Source organism: Taudactylus pleione, unplaced genomic scaffold (genome assembly GCF_031769625.1).
Source record: "Taudactylus pleione unplaced genomic scaffold, aTauple2 ptg000032l, whole genome shotgun sequence".
Lineage (NCBI taxonomy): Eukaryota > Metazoa > Chordata > Amphibia > Anura > Myobatrachidae > Taudactylus > Taudactylus pleione.
In genome coordinates this window covers 3,215,964-3,232,665 of record NW_028284434.1, presented here as the reverse complement: position 1 = coordinate 3,232,665, position 16,702 = coordinate 3,215,964, and the positions used below count along the sequence as shown (strand labels likewise).

The window sequence follows — 16,702 nt, the reverse complement described above, 5'->3', positions numbered from 1 at the left end:
TGCGGCTAAAGCGCACACAAACACAGAAAATATTTTTGTATTTTTGCTGGAGAGTAGTGCACTTTGTGGGTTACACCACCCTTTAAGAAATGAGCCAGCCGGCTCTTTACTTATGGGACACAGGCGCATGCTTGGCGCTGCTCCTTTGTTGATGCACGTGCAGCCACAGTGCACACAAGTCACAAACTCAGAAAATATTTTTTTTTTGGTTTGGAGTGTACTTTGGGGGTTACAGCACCCTTTAACGGTCAAGCCAGCCGGCCCTTTACTTATGACACAGGCGCACGCTTGGCACTACTTTGTTGATGCACGTGCGGCTACTGCGCACACAATTCACAAACACAGAATATAATTTTTTTTTTGGTTTGGACTGGAGTGTACTTTGGGGGTTACAGCACCCTTTAATGGTCAAGCCAGCCGGCCCTTTACTTATGACACAGGCGCACGCTTGGCACTACTTTGTTGATGCACGTGCGGCTACTGCGCACACAATTCACAAACACAGAAAATATATATTTTTTTGGTTTGGACTGGAGTGTACTTTGGGGGTTACAGCACCCTTTAATGGTCAAGCCAGCCGGCCCTTTACTTATGACACAGGCGCACGCTTGGCACTACTTTGTTGATGCACATGCGGCTACTGCGCACACAATTCACAAACACAGAAAATATATTATTTTTTTAGCACTTGGGGGGAGCACCCCTGATGGACAGAGCACCCCCTGGACAACACTACAGCACCCCTTTAGGACTGGGACACTGCACAGGACTTTGGAGTGGACACAGCCCCTATGGAGAACTGACTGCACAACACAGTCCAGCCAGCCCCTATGGACTTTGAAGTAGTGGACACAGCCCCTATTAACAACAGCAGCACAGCACAACACAGCCAGCCCCTATGGACTTTGAAGTAGTGGACAACAGCAGCACTACACTACACTACACTACACAGCCCAGCCAGCCCTAACTCCCACCCTCCCTCTTCACTGTCCACAGCTGAGTGAGAAAATGGCGCTGACACGGGTACCTTATATAGGATCCAAAACCCGCGAGACTCGGAAGGCGGGATGATGACGTTTTGCCTCGATTTCAGATCTGAGTCAGGTGGGAAAAGTCGAGCCTGACTCGGATCGGACTCGGATCGGGGGGGCTCGGGGGGGTTCGGATTTCAGAAATCCGAACCCGCTCACCCCTAGTAAAACCACAGAAAACAAATGGATAATTGCCTCAAACATGTATTTTGACAAATAAAAGCGAATGTTTAAGCCGTACGTATTCTGCGGGTAAACACAAACACGGACAAGAGTAAAGTTTATTGCATATCAAAAAAAAACAAAAAACAATTTTGACGAGCAATTAAGCTAATTGATATATTGATTGGTATGATACGATTGAGGGAGGTAGGCAGAATAAACGAGCAGGTAATTGGGATCTGACAGGCCCACTTCCGGTTTGTACTTGTGCGTGCATTCCCTGCAAGCCACAATGGGGATGTATGCTCGCTATTTGGCACGCTCTTTAGCTAGAGGAGGGGTCGGTAGACTTTGGGGAGGAAGTTTAGCTGCGTTCGAAATTACGAGCGAGCGCTTAAATTAACATATTTCGGTATGTACGCCGAACGTACGAACGGCCACTTGCGTCCGGCTCTGAATGAGGGCCTAAGTGTATAAAACTCCACAAAGCTTAGCATTTCAGGTCTTCTTTGTTATAGCTAATGCCATCTAATGCCATCTTTTGATTGCAAAGCCAATAGGCTAGAATATTTAAAATAAATTACAAGAGGGATCCTTAAGATCCCTGTGCAGTAATGGCCACTGGCATATGCACGGCCCAATAGCCACGTATGCTGAGTAGCTCTGCCAGGTCCAAAACTGGAAATAAAGTGATTGCAATATTGTGATTGTGATGTGCCATATGTATGAGCATTCCCAGGCTAGTAGTTTTTTAATAGTTTTTTTTGTTAGAACTACTCCTCATGTGCTATAAGGAATAATGAACAACCTGATTTTTCATATGCAAAAAACTATTTTACCTCTATGGGAGTCTATTCATCAAGAGTCTGAAAATTTCTAGTGTGATCTACGTCTCTTACATGTTAAGTATAGATAAAAGTTAAAGCATATTTGCTGACCTATTTCTGTGGAGATAGCCAAGTGGGCACTGCAAGGTGCAGGGCTCGGTGCAGGTGGGTGGGTCCAGGAGTGTTGGGGTTCGAGGCACGGCAGAGGTGGGTGGGTCTGTGGGCTCAATTATACCATTGCGTCATCATAGCCCTGCCCCCTGCTATGCAATGACGTGATTGCCGGCATTGTGGAGTGGGTGGCAGAGCCACCTTGAGGTGATTCAACGTGACTTGCATGATTGCTCATCTGTGGCTGCAGCCGGGTGGCCCATGCCTGTGAGAGACTTGCCGGAAGCGCCACCTGATTAGTGGGAGCCTCCTGGCCTTTACAGGTGGGTTGGCAAGTATGAGTTAAAGTGTTTATTGAGCATGCGTGACCTTAGCGGCTCATGCATTCTCAGTATGGAGAAAGATGCAGCAAATTATTGCTCATATGTGGGCTCTCCTGCCAATGCATGCACTATAACTCCATGATTGGAGAAAATACTTAGGGGTATATTTACTAAAGTGAGAGTTTTTAGAAGTGGAGATGTTGCCCATAGCAGCCAATCAGATTCTACTTAACATTTAACTAACACCTTCTAGAAGATAACAGCTAGAATCTGATTGGTTGCCAGGGGCAACATCTCCACTTCTAAAAACTCTCACTTTAGTAAATTTACCCCTTACCCTAGAAAATGATGCTTCCCTCAAGGGCTCGTTAAAACTTTGCAGAGGGATCAGGTTTGCACAATACATTTCAAGACATCTCAAGGTGGGTGTCTGGTAATAATTTGCTGTGGTACTTATTTCCTTATCAATGTGATACAGAATAAAATGTACCACTGCAAGATAGGTATATTACTATTAATACACCTACAGTACTTGGCCCTGTTTTTTATTACAATTTGTATTACAATTTTATAAAGTTATGTTTTGGTATATTTGTGTTTGTTAATACATCTAGTTTAAAGAAAGTATAGATGTAATTGATTTGGGCTACAAGTTTTTAGCTTTCTGTGACATAGGGGCTGAAGCTTCGGTGGGGCCAAGTGTGGTGGGCCAGGATTATACTTAAAGACTACCCTTAGTTTATTGTGGCTGGTAAACTCTGGCTGCAGTAACTGAGATAGAGGAGTTTGAAATGAACAAACAACTGTGGACTATATTGCTAGCATTGATGTCCTAGAGGCCTATTCATCTTCGAGGGCCGAAAAGCAGCTGTCCCCATGATTAGTAGTGGAGCTACAGTAGTAGCTGCATTACTTACCTGTCCCTGTGGCCGGCTTCTACCTGAGGTCACACATGCCAAATCTGCCTAGGGGTCAGTGAGGAGGCGACGGAAGGATCCCTTCGATCCCTCTTCTCATCCCCAGAACTCCTGAATATGGCGTTTGTTCTCATAGGCAAGTTTTCTAAAATTTGCTGAATATCAGGTGGTCCATTTGGGACCCCTGATGATGAAGGGCCCGGCAACCTAAATATGCGTTTCCACATGGTTAACAGGCCATTTATTGTATGATGAAAAGGCCCCTTAAAATCAATGTTATCTCTGTCACTACTCATAAAGAATAAATATATATTTTACATTTATTTAAATAAGAACTTAGAGCACATATCCATTAATAAACATAGCTGACTTTACTTACCTGTACAATATCCGGCATAATAGGTTGGAGTTCCACTGAGCTTATATATATATAATAATTTCCGAGACAGGCTTTAATCTGTACATAGGACGTCCAGTAGCAGCAAAGATCACTGTTCATAACACAAGCTGTTTGATTTACAATACCATCAGATTGATCAGGATGTGTTCCATTTAGCCATATGGGGCTCCTGGTGTAGCAACTATTTGGAGAGGGACAGAACTCTGGCATACGGATTCCTCCACTGCCCTCAAAGCGATACCATCCATTAAGGTTATAATCTGATCAGCCATAATACCAATAATAGTAGTAATAAAAATAGTAGTCATAATAAGATGTGCTCATGGGAGGCTCATTTAGTGTGGTATAGCTGTCGCACGGATCAAGGCAGGTATGGGACCCTTTGGATTTAATGCGTTCTCTAGTAAACCCACAGATATTTCTTGTGCATTCATCTATCTCACAATAATATCCATCTCCAAAATATCCAGCTGGGCAGAAGCATGAATAGGATCCATAGTAATTAGAACAATTGGCTAACGCATGGCAGCCATTTAATTCTGGTCTGGAACACTCATCTACATCAACACATGTTTTATTTTCTGATATATAGCCAGATGGGCAGACACAGTCGTATGAGCCGTAAGTATTGATGCAAGAACCAGAGTTGCAAGGATTCATCCAGAAGTAATAGTAGTAGTTACATTCATTAATGTCATAACATACATGTCCATCACCACTGAAGCCCTCACTGCAGACACATGTATGGGAAAGTAGGTTTTTTCTACAAGAAGCATTGATGTCACACTTTGAGCAAATGTCTGTGACAAATAAAGTATAATGACAATTAATATAAAGTCAGATTGATGTGGATTTTCTTTATAGTCTATATTATTGAATGAAATCAGAAAGCGGTTCTAATCATAACAATAACAAATTAAGAGAATCTATTAGCATAGTTAAGGTGCTTAACAAAGTTTCAACTACTTCTTTGTTGAAAGAATCTATATAATAATTGAGGTTGAGTTGTCCCATCTTTGCCATGAGCGGTGATAGCCTGCAGAGAGACCCCCAATGGCTCCCACTACACGGACAGAGGTAGGACAGATCTCCAGGGGAGGAAAGGAGGACTAGTAATTACAGCAGGACCGTGCGGGAGGGAGTGGGATGATGCTGGAATTGGTCGGATGTGGTAGAGCGGAGCTGAGCTGAAGTGACCCCTCATATGAAACGTCCATTGTTGTAGGATAAAAAATATGAATATGTGGGTTGTGGACAGTTTTTCACAACACAGCCCCTTACTTTAGCTTCCTCATTGCATTATATAGCAGTGCTCCACGCAGTGACTGTAAGAGGAAACACTGGAAGATCAGTGTGTTTGTTATAATCACAGAGTAGCTGTAAATTATTTACGTGTGTTGTTTTATATTTTTAGGTACATTTCCAGATAATAGGTTCCTCGATTAAAGATCCCATAACTACAGTCCTATAGCTGAAATTTACAATGTGTCTATGGCAACTTTTATCCATCTAGAGTAGGGGAGGGCAATAAGCGGCCCCCCAGATGTTATAAAACTACACATCCTAGCATGCCCTGCCACAGGTTTGCTATTATTGCCCTCCCCTGATCTATAGTGTTCTCAGCCCTTTGTATAGCTCTTTATCAGTACATGTAATGTCCTATAGCTCTTCAATTTCTTCTATTCTATATACGTATGTAATGATATGTAAAAGCAATTGTATTATTTTGGTAAATCACACTACAATTTAAATTATTTATCTGGTCAAAAATAAAGAATTAATAGTCATCAGAACTTCTCCTGTCATTTAGCAGAAATGTGAGGTCCTATTGCAATTCAGGTAGCTCTGGGTCTGCTTCCACATCTACAACTTGGGAGGTTTGACAAAGCACCTGCTCTGTGTTTACAGTATTTTTATTACAGGTGCTGATTGGATAGCGCCAAAGCTCTGGACAATTAGAACCTGTGTTAGAAACTTACACAGTGCTGTTTGCATCTCCTCTTGCCTTTGCTGTCAAAGTGGAGAGAGAGGATACAGGGCTTGATTTGGGATGTGGTCATAATGCCGACGGCTGGAAAGCCATCTGACTAAATCTCGGCCTTTAAATCCAGATGCGGGAATAAAGACAGGCGTCAAAATCCCGACTACCCATCTAGATCCCGACACCGGAGTCTAGACAGACGGCTTCCTGAAAGAAGGTAAGCCGTGCAGTGTTGGCGTTTAGCTGCGGGGGGAGGGTTAGGATAAGGTGACCCCCGGGGGGGAATTAGGGTTAGGCACCACCCCGGGAGGGTTAGGTTTAGGGTGCAGGTAGGGGGAGTTATGGTTAGGCACCACCAGGGGGAGATTAGGGTTAGGCACCACCCTGGGAGGGTAAGGTTTAGGGTGTGGGAAGGGAGGGTTAGGTTTAGGCATCACCGGGAGGATGTTAGGCTTAGGCACCACCGGGGGTATGATAGGGTTAGGCACCGATAAGGGAGGGTTAGGGTACTTACCAGCCCCAGTCGGGATCCTGATGGTTCGAGCTTAAAGCATCTAAATTTACTCCGCCAGCACTACATCCGGCGGCATTACATACTGATTCCCCTGATTCAGCAAGGAACGCAACTGTAAAAGCAATAGCGATTATGCACGTTGTTCAAATCCATAGCAGTCACAATGCCGCCACTGCACTACACAAGAGCACCCACTTTACTTAGCACACATCCATAATGTTTAGCAGGACTGTGAACCATCAGTACAATCGAGTACCATCGCAGCCTCACGCACATATGCACAAGCCCTGAACTTACTCAGAAATTGCTAACTTCAGGGGGCGTGGCCTGCAGCCTAAGATGGAGGATGCAACTTAGTGGAGCTCCTCTACTCCGTGAACTACCTGGGGACTTACTACCTTCCAGGCTCTGGTGTCAATCCTGATTCTACTGCTCCACTTATGGTTAAAACTCTGCCAAGTATTAGTGGCCTTCAAGTCTGATCTCACCTCTGACCTTACAGCGGCTCTCTGAGAAGTTAAATCAGAAATTTCAGCTATTGTTTCCCATACAGATCATTTGGAATGCAAAATGAAGGAATTAGTGATGTTGCATAATGAGCTCATTGCCGCACACAATCAACAGCAAATGGAGTTGGAATCCCTCAAACTTAAAATAGCAGATATGAAGAACCATTCCAGATGGAATAATATTAAAATTCGGGGCAGCCCGGACTCTGTTTCTAATGCTGAATTGGAGGACTATGCTTTGTCACTATTTTGCAAACTCCTCCCTGACGTAGAGTATAAGGATTTTCTCATAGACCGTATACACCGTCTCCCTAGACCTCGGCCAATCTTCACTTCTCTACCTAAAGATACTTTACTACGGGTTAATTTTTTCTTGGTTAAAGAACATATTCTCTGGGCAGCTAGATCAGCAGAGGACTCTGAAATTCTGGGTGGTTTACAGCTTTTTCCAGATTTTTCAGCAGCAACTATATCCAAGCTCAGGTCTCTTGCCCCTATTACCTCTGCTTTGTGCTCTCATGAGATCTTATTACCTATGATGGATCATCCTATGTGATTTTGGATTTAGAGACAAGGGTCAAACTTCTCTCCAAGTGGGACATTTCAGTTAAACTACCAAATGTTCCTTGGAAAACATCTCCACCACGACCTGAATGGGCCTCCACCTGAAGTTTCTACGTCTATTAATGGATCTTCCAATTTTCATTTTTTCAGTACTCATGATTTCCCTTTGGCTGGCCTAGTTACATTTTTTTGTTTGTATTACATTTAGCATGCCTCTACTGGTTTTATTTTGCTGGACTCTGCTCTAAGGAATTGGTATAGAATCCCGACAGCGGCTGCCCGACATGGGTGAAAATCCTGATCATCCCTAAGGTAAGTATAGACAAACCTAATTCCCTCCCCTAACCCTAACCCTCCCTTAGGGGTGGCTAACCCTAACCTTCCCCCCAGTGCCTAACTCTAATCCCCCATCTAAGTGCCTAAACCTAACCCCCCTTTCCCGCCGCCTATACCTAAGTCCCCCGGGGGGGTGCCTAGCCATAAGTCCCCCCTGGGGGTGCCTAACCCTCCCTCCCCCTAGCCTAACCCTAACCCGGAGGGGTGCCTAATCCTAAATCCCCCCGGGAGCCCTAAACCTAACCCTCCCCCCCTGCGGCTGTCCGCACCCTTTGATCAGGATGCCGGCGCCGGTCTCCCTGCGTCGGTAAAATGGCAGGCGTCTAGATTTAAGTAAAAAAGACTCTCACTGCCAGCTTCTCTGATCCACTGCTGCATTTAAAGATGACTGTATGAACTTCGTACATTTGAGTAACCCTCAGTTACTGAGAATGTCTGGCAAAATTAAACTACTGGGGCCAGTGAATCTGCATCCAAGGTTGTAGCCACTGGCTTTGGCACACCCAGAAAACTGGGCTGACACGCTGCCCATTTTCTCGAAAGCTCTCTATAGCTGCCCCCAAATGCCAGCAGCATGTCAATGGGCAGCTGGATCGCAGTACCTGATCTGCACATGTGCAGTGTGGCTCCTATGCATGCGCAGATCATTAATCATCATAGATTATCATAACTCTGATTTAGACCTTTAATTTCAGAAAACTGCACTAGACACCTGTGCCTCTATATGAATTAAAGTCCAAAGTGAAAAAAATCTGAAGGTGACCTCTTGCAGGACTTTGGGGCTGACTTATCACATGGTATAAAGCACCATTATATCGAAAAAAAAATGTTTTAGTGATGAATAGAGGGATTTTTTCTCTTTTTTCAATGTGCTCTATCAGGGGAGTTTCTAGAGAGGATTGGGCCCATGTGCAGTCTCTGTCATGGGTCCCTTCCTCTCCGTCTGGCAGCTGCGTGGCCAGCACCACAATTATAGACTCTGGGCACTATAGTGCATGCACAGGTGTTACAAATCTCAGCAGTGCCTCCACTGTAACACCCCTTTACCTGGGTCTCCTAGGTAATGGGTTGTATTTAAAGATACTCTCCTTGCAATGCTTCACACCATGCGGTTCTCTTAATTTCAGTGCCTCCACCCAAATCTTCATAGAAAGTGCTCTTCTGGGGAGTGTTCAGGGTCAGGAACACCAGGGGGAGACTCGGGGAACCCCCTACCCAACATGTACTTAGACCACCAACACCACAGTAATGTATCACACAGATATGTTGCAAAAGCCATCCTGGCACATTTATTAATGGGTTTGGGATTGCTATTGCTTTTTGTGGTTTTATATCAAAAATATTTGGTAAGATAAACAAATATAACCATATACAAAATAGGCATATAAAGATAAATTGTACAGTCAGTTGTGTATCCAAACATCTAAAGCACATATATAGCATTAATCAAAAACAAACATAACACATTGTCTTTTCTGTCTTTTGGTTATAAAACCTTCATTCCGAGTACAAATAATACACAGGCCTATGCAATCACTGACTGGGTAATAACTACATCAAAAGCAGCATCACACAGGAATATCACACATACCACACTCAACATTAGACTCCACTATCTATAGTGCACTGATGAGTTGGAGCTCATTATCTTCTGCATGCTGTATACTTGGTGAAAGCTGTACCTTAAGGATTTCCACTTGAATGTCAGACACATGAACAATTAACTTTATCAAAGTTCCTCCTTCCTTCTTGTCACTTCCAACAAAGCTTGGACTTGTAGTTCCACAAAATGATTGGTGATGAAATCACACCTTTCTACTTAGTCTTTATTGCTAAACACATGCACATAATACAATATTTCTTCAGGGCTAGTCCCCCAGCTTTCCCTAGTCTTTGCTCTACTAGCAATCTCAGTTTTTATCAGGAAACATAACACTGTAAATAGCTGCCACTCAGGGTACTTATCTCACATGTCTACACAGTGTGTGTCTCTCTCTGCAAACTCTCTTCAGTGGATCCAAAGTGATGTTTTGAAATGCTTTATCCTCTTTAGGCTTCCAGGTCCATCAGACTGGAATTCTCCCCTTCAGCTGGGGTCTGTGCCTGTGACTCTCCTCACCGTCCTCTCCAGTCATTGCCGCTGCTTCCTCCCTCTCTCGTTCTCTGGACAAAAGCATCCCATTCCTTGCTTTCCCTACTCCAGGCCCAGTCTTCCCTGCCCCTGACAGCCTCTATGTGTCTCTTTGAGCACTGTCTTACTCCAAGGCAGACTGGGTGACGTAGTTTCTGCATAGTTTCACTGTGATCCTTTTTACTTGCGCTGCCAGCCACCGGCGCCTGCGCTACATTATTATGTTATTTTCTTTATTTTCTTATATATTTATGCATTTAAATCAAGTGGAACTAAAGGATAAAATCTGGGAGAGCCAATCACACATGTGCACATCAACCTAGACCAACACTGTGCAGCAGTACCTTAACTCTTATGGCTCTTATCACTCGGCTGCTCTGGCAATGTTTATTGTCTTATTGATGCAATAGGTGAATTTTTTTCAACACGAAAATATCAGCCTGGTTACCTGCCTTGTAAAAAAAGCCCTTTTATTTTTATCTAATATTACTTACAGAGTTCTAATCGCACTTCAAAAGAATGTGAAATGTGTAAATGCATCAATTGAATGGAGCCCCGCTGAAGCTGTCACATAATATTAAGCTGTATTTATTTGGATTAAATTTAATATTTTTGTCATTATTGGTTCAACTTTAAAAGATGTAATGTCATTAACTTACTTGATGTAATGTTGTTATCTAAAAAACAAGAGACAACAGTTAAAAGTCATTTCAAGCACAGTAATGGTGACCCTCAGTCCTCCCACCCACCCCTGGAAAGCTCTGCCTCAGAGCCAGCACTGAGCATAAGTCATATAGACAAATTAATAGGGTGCCGTTGCTTTGGGGGCACTTAGCAGTTATGCCAGAACGCCCCCCCAATGTCATTTAAGGGGTGCCAACTGAAATTTTGCCTAGGTCAATACACTGGTCATTACAAGCTCTGCTCTAACTCCCTGTAAATCACTTATCTACTGATAATTTGTTATTTTTACTTTGCTGGTTTTAAAATTATCAATAATTTCTCAATCACCAAAATGTACTTTTTTCCTCTTTAAAAAAATCTCTGTGGTTAAAGCTAAGACCATACCTGAATGGGTGTTTCCACATTGTTTTAAGTAATGCAATCTGAGTAATGCCTAATGCAGAATTTATCCTAGATATCTCCTAGTAATGTAGAGTGGTAGATCTCCAAAGGGTGGGATCAAGGCAATGCTAACCCCATAACATTTAATTCTGCTCACTACCACTGGCTTCTAAATAGGAGTACAGTGGCACATCAGGCAGGGAGGGAGCAAAGACTCTCCCCCCACCCCCCCCAGATCAAGCTAAAAGGTGCAGAAAATTATGCAACCTGGAAGTTTGCTATGGAAATGCAATTAAAGATTGAAAGGTGGAAGATCACTGTAGAACCAAATGCATATTCAAGTTCAGATGATATAGAAAGTGCCCTGGGGTCAAATTGCTTAAGTGTAGAGCAACATGTGTAATCAGTACTACATTGGAAAGAGTCAGCAAAAAACATGTGGACAGAATTGGAAGCAGCGTATCAAGATGGTGGTTTCATGAGTAGGAAACATTTAAAAAGTTTATTATATAACACGAAATTGTATCAATGCAGCAGTATGAGTGAATACATAGAAAAACTTATATCTGTTTCTCAGCAACTTATGTCTGTTGAAGTCTGTTGGAGTCTGTTGGAGTGCAAGTGGATAACAAAGAGATAGCTACAGCAATACAGCAGAACTTGATGCCTTAGTTTGACTTCTTGGTTGGGCATTATAGGCAAACACAGTAATGTTAGCAACAAACACAGTCAGAGCAAAACTATTACAGTTTCATGAATGTGTGCCCTGTAATGTGAATACTGAGACAACCACATTACATACAAAAAAGAAAAATTCTGAAAATTTGGTGTTACAAATGTCACAAGAGAGGTCACAAGGCATTTGATTGCAAGCTAAAGAATGTCAATCCTATACAAAGCAAGGAATGCAATAGCAGAGATGAGTCAACCTTGAGTCTTACAGATGACTGCTGAAAGTATCGCTGGTATATCGATTCAGGCATAACAGGGCATTTCAGATGCACTGAAGAATGGTTCATTAAATGTGACCCTGACACTATCAAAGGAATTGGCAATCGAGTTCTTACAGCTACTAAAGTTGGGACAATTAAAGCTCAATACAAAATTGGGACAAGAACAAAGTCACAGAAACCAAGACATGGTTTATGTACCAGAAATGGGAACAAATCTTATCACCATCAGTTTACTAGAACAGAGAGGCTACAGAATTCACTTCACTAAAGGAAAGTGCATTGTGAGAAACAGAAAAGGGATCATAGTTACATGATCAATATGTCAGTAACTTTACATCTTTGATACACAGCACTGTTATGCATTGATGTCATTGGAACTCTTTTACAAGGATGACAAGGATGGACTTTACAAGGATGACACTTCATCAAAATCTGAAGTGGTGAAAAAGATTGCAGATTATAAGAGAATTGTAGAAAATCAAACAAGTTACAGACTCAGAGATCTGATAATGGTGGATAATATCTCAACAGAGAAGTGGAACAATTTTTAAGAATATATGGAATAAAGTATCAACAGAACATTGCCTATACTTCTGAGAAAATTGATGTTAATGAACGAGCAAACCATACACAAGTGGAGAGAGCAAGATGGGCAGAAGCTGTGTCCACAGCAGTTTATCTCAGGGACCATTCTCCTACAGTTGCCCTAAATTAAATAATACCTATTAAAGCATGGAAAAAGAGAAAACCAAGTGTAATGCATCTTAGAACATTTGGAAGTTCAGTATATGTGCATATACCAATAGAGAAAAAAAATTAAAGCTGGATACAAAGTTAGTAAAGTGCATCATGACTGTCTATTGCCATGAGAGCTAAGGTCACAGATTGTGGGATCAAAATACCAGAAAAATTGTTAAGTCACAAGAAGAAAAGTTGGAAGCTGATATGCAGAGCAAGTACAATATGTGTTACTAGATATTCCAGCAGCTGATTCCTTATCTGAAACAGAGATGATGGAAGCTCAAACATCTGATTGGTATGGATGGAAATGTAAGACAAGAAGAGAGACTTTGGAAGATTTAAAAACACAAGTGTTAAAAACATCAAGAATCATGATAGTTACAGCAGTTCCAAGTTTGTGAGATGAGGGACTGTAGTTAAGGACCATTCTATCAGTGAAGGAACTATTGCTAAGCATCTTCCAAGAAAACCAAATTGAAGTCACGTGATGAGTTGATGCCTTTTCATGTGTTCAACCCAATTTATTTTACAGGTCTCTATGGAAAAGCTGAAGTTAAATGTTTGTGTATGTTAAGGGCTCAGAGCCACTAGTGGGGAAAATTCCTGAATAGCCTTGAGGGCTGGAGTATCTTGGCAAGATGCAGCCATATAATTGTGATGCAGCCTTTGGGACCTGTCGCAGCCTCTGGGCTGATTGAGGCCATTGGGCCGATAAACTGTGGTGCGGCCTTTGGGCCGGTAGGCCTGTGGGCCTATGAGTGGTGATGTGGCATTTGGGCTGGTAGCAGCCTCTGGGTTGGTTGTTGCCTTGAGGGCAGAACGACTTGGCAGGATGTTGCTGAGTTGCTACCAGTGCTGCCGGGATGACACTGGCGATGGTGCACTGGATTGCGCACTGAGGTTGCTGAGTTGCTACCAGTGTAGCCGAGAGGACACTGGCAATGGTGCGCTGGATTGCGTACTTGGACCGCTGAGTTGCGGCAAATGTCGCTGGGTTGACACTGGTGCTGGACACAGACTGGCCCTTCAGGTGGAGGAAGTGCACCATGCTGCCTAGATGACACAGCAGCACAAGCAGGTGAAATGCAGACTGTGCCACCTGGATGGGACAAACGGCAGTAGATAAACACAGTAGACTGGCTCTGGAACTCGACTGGAAAACAGGAGACTGGAACAACCAGAAGTATGAGAAACTCTATCACCAGCAAGAAGTGAAGGGCTGGCTGGAATTTAACAGAAATAGGGCCCAACCAGAGCAAGTGTCCCTAATGACAGATTATTGAGCACCTGGGTTGTGTTCAGACAGGATAATCAATCACACAGACAAGCAGCAATTAGTGCAGAGGCTCAGCAGCAACCAAGACTGGAACTGCAAACAATATGCTGCTAACCACAGATCCAAACAGGAGGAAGGAGGAGACTTCAGCGAATGCTTGTCTGGCATTCACCCCACACAGCATTGGCAGTGCGGTGGCTTGTGACAGTGTAATATAAAGAAGCTTGTAGCGAGGGGGCAGGAGCTGGAAAGTAGTGTGCTCCTGCATTTTATCCTCAATGTGCATACAAGCAGGACACTAGGACCAGATTCTTCAGGGAGGTATGTCCTCTAATCTGACATGCTCCTTCACATGTGACTGTAGCCATCATAGTACTGTGTAGAATGACATGTTCATAGTTTGAGTCATCCGCTGGTGTATGCTATATATCTGCACACACATTAGGCAAATAATCTAAGACCATCTTTGGATGGTATTATCATCTCTGTCCTAAGCAGAAGAAATTTCCAGAGAGGGATCCAAAGATCCCTCACCAGCAGCCTTCATGTTCCTCCCTTTTGGCTTTCACTTTACTCCAAAACTCTTCACCAGCAAGAATTCTTATGATAAATAGGCACTAAACATAATGACCCTGATTCAGACCCACTCGCAAGCGGCTGTCCGCTCGCAAGTGGGTCGATGGTCTGCACTGAGCATGCGCACGACGGAGGGAGCTCCGTCGTGCGCATGCGCCAGACGCGACGAGCGAAGGAAAGTCCTTCGCTCGTTGTGTCTGATCAAAGGGGGCATGCTGTCGATGTTGATTGACAGCAAGCCCCCTTTGGTGGGCGTGCCTCCCTGACGGGGGCGTTCCCACGGGAACGCCTCCCATCAGAAGCCGGCCCACTGACATCACTAGTGATGTCAGTGGGAGTGATTTTGGCTCTGATAGAGCCAAAATCACTCCGGGGCTTGCGGTTGAAAACCTAAACCGCAGGCTCCGGCTCGCAGTTTCGATGGTCGCGATGGTCAAGACCATCGCGGCCATCAAACTGCACGCTCGTATAGGCTGTGGGTGGTGACCCACAGCTATACGAGCGTCCAGGAGGACGCTCCATTTTTATGGAGGGCGGCCCTCATTCAGAGCGTGCGCTCTGCTCAGAGCGTACGGCTCTGAATGAGGGCCAATGTCTTTATTGGCTTCACTGTAAAAAATGATAAATACACCCCTTTGTCTTTATATAGGAATAAATTGCTTTGCTGTTATTGCATGTTCCAGTTAGTCAGTCAGGAAAACATATCAAAAGTATTGAGTGCCACAATAATATTTTGCATATGTTCAGTAAGTAATGAGGAATAATATCTGATATCTATAATAAATGTAAACTACTGTATAAAAAGGCGTGTTCTGCAAAACATTTGCCAATGGTTCTTCATGGCACCAGTTTATAGGTACAGATGCAATCCACAAAGTGATACTCTTATTTTTCCCATATACTGTATGATAAAATTGTATTAATCTGTAATGAATTAAAAAAATTATATATTTTGTACTATAGTGAAATAATTTGTTTACAGGAGACTAAAAAAACAGTGTGAGTTACAGTACATATTATCCTTTCATAATTCTAGTAATGGGAAAAGGAGGAGGATAAGTTTCAAAGTGTAGAATTAAAGGTGAATTTAAATGTAAGGTTAGTTACGATTTGTAATAATAATAATACTAATAATAATAATAACAATAATTATTATTATTATTATTATTATTATTATTATTATTATTATTATTATTACTGTTGTTAAAACTATCCATACAGTATTTTTAAATTTTTATGTCAAACTGAATAATATATTACTTGTATCTTTTATTTATTTATTACAAATCATACTTAACGATTTATTTGCAAAATACCTTTAAATCCCAAAACTCGTAAAGAAAAAGTACCTCCTGCATATACATTGATTGTCCAAAGTCCAATGCTAGGATTTTCCACAAACAATAATGAACCCCAGTATTCTGACAAGATATAATTGCCATTTGCCTGGACACCTATAAAACAGAAGGTTTGAAAGTTGTATACTGTATATGTGAAAGCAAACTTGTATTGGATTATCAGTTTTTAAATAGACTCAAAAGTAGCATAACTGAAAATGCTCATTAGTGTACAAATTATGCCTGCAATGGTATAAAAATATAAAATCATATTGGACATCAAGGGCATCATTTATAGTTTGCTATAATTCCAATATTGAGATACTGTATAATAGAATATGCATTATCATAATGCGTATGTATAAAAATGTTGTTCTTATTTTGATTTGAGCATATCTAAAGTTTGGTACACACCTACTGTAACATATATATCTGCAGATCGACTGATGATGGTTGTTCATACACAATGAACAACCCTCATCTTTCATCTGGCTGCGCCTCCCACTGGCCGGGGGTTGCCTTGTGCCCCTGTCCCCGTGGCAACTGCTGCAAGTGTACAGGCGGTCAGCTGACCATTCGTACAAACAGCACGATGGACAGATATATCTGCCATTGGCTGTACAGTACACCTGACACGACATGTCTGTGAACAACGCCCTTCGCAGACATATCGCTGGTACACACTGGCCGATGGGCACACAAAATATTGGCTGATCAATTGATCGTCCAATATATCTGCCAGTGTGAACAGAGCTTTAAACTTGTGGTACCTTAATCCTGGAAAGATGGACTAGGGATTGCAAGTATACATTGAGCACAGTAAGGGTGTATTCATGTTGGCGTATTACGCCCCTCTGGAGATGCAGCATAGTGAGACTTGGACGCATCTCCAGAAATGTTTATTAGCTGGTGTATTAGTTGTGGGTATTGGACGCCTGTGTAAGGCTA

General features: G+C 42.6%; 1 pseudogene; it reads right to left on the bottom strand.

Moving 5' to 3' along the window:
- Positions 1-16,702, bottom strand: part of LOC148538915 (uromodulin-like) — an 87,228-nt pseudogene that overhangs the window by 35,518 nt on the left and 35,008 nt on the right.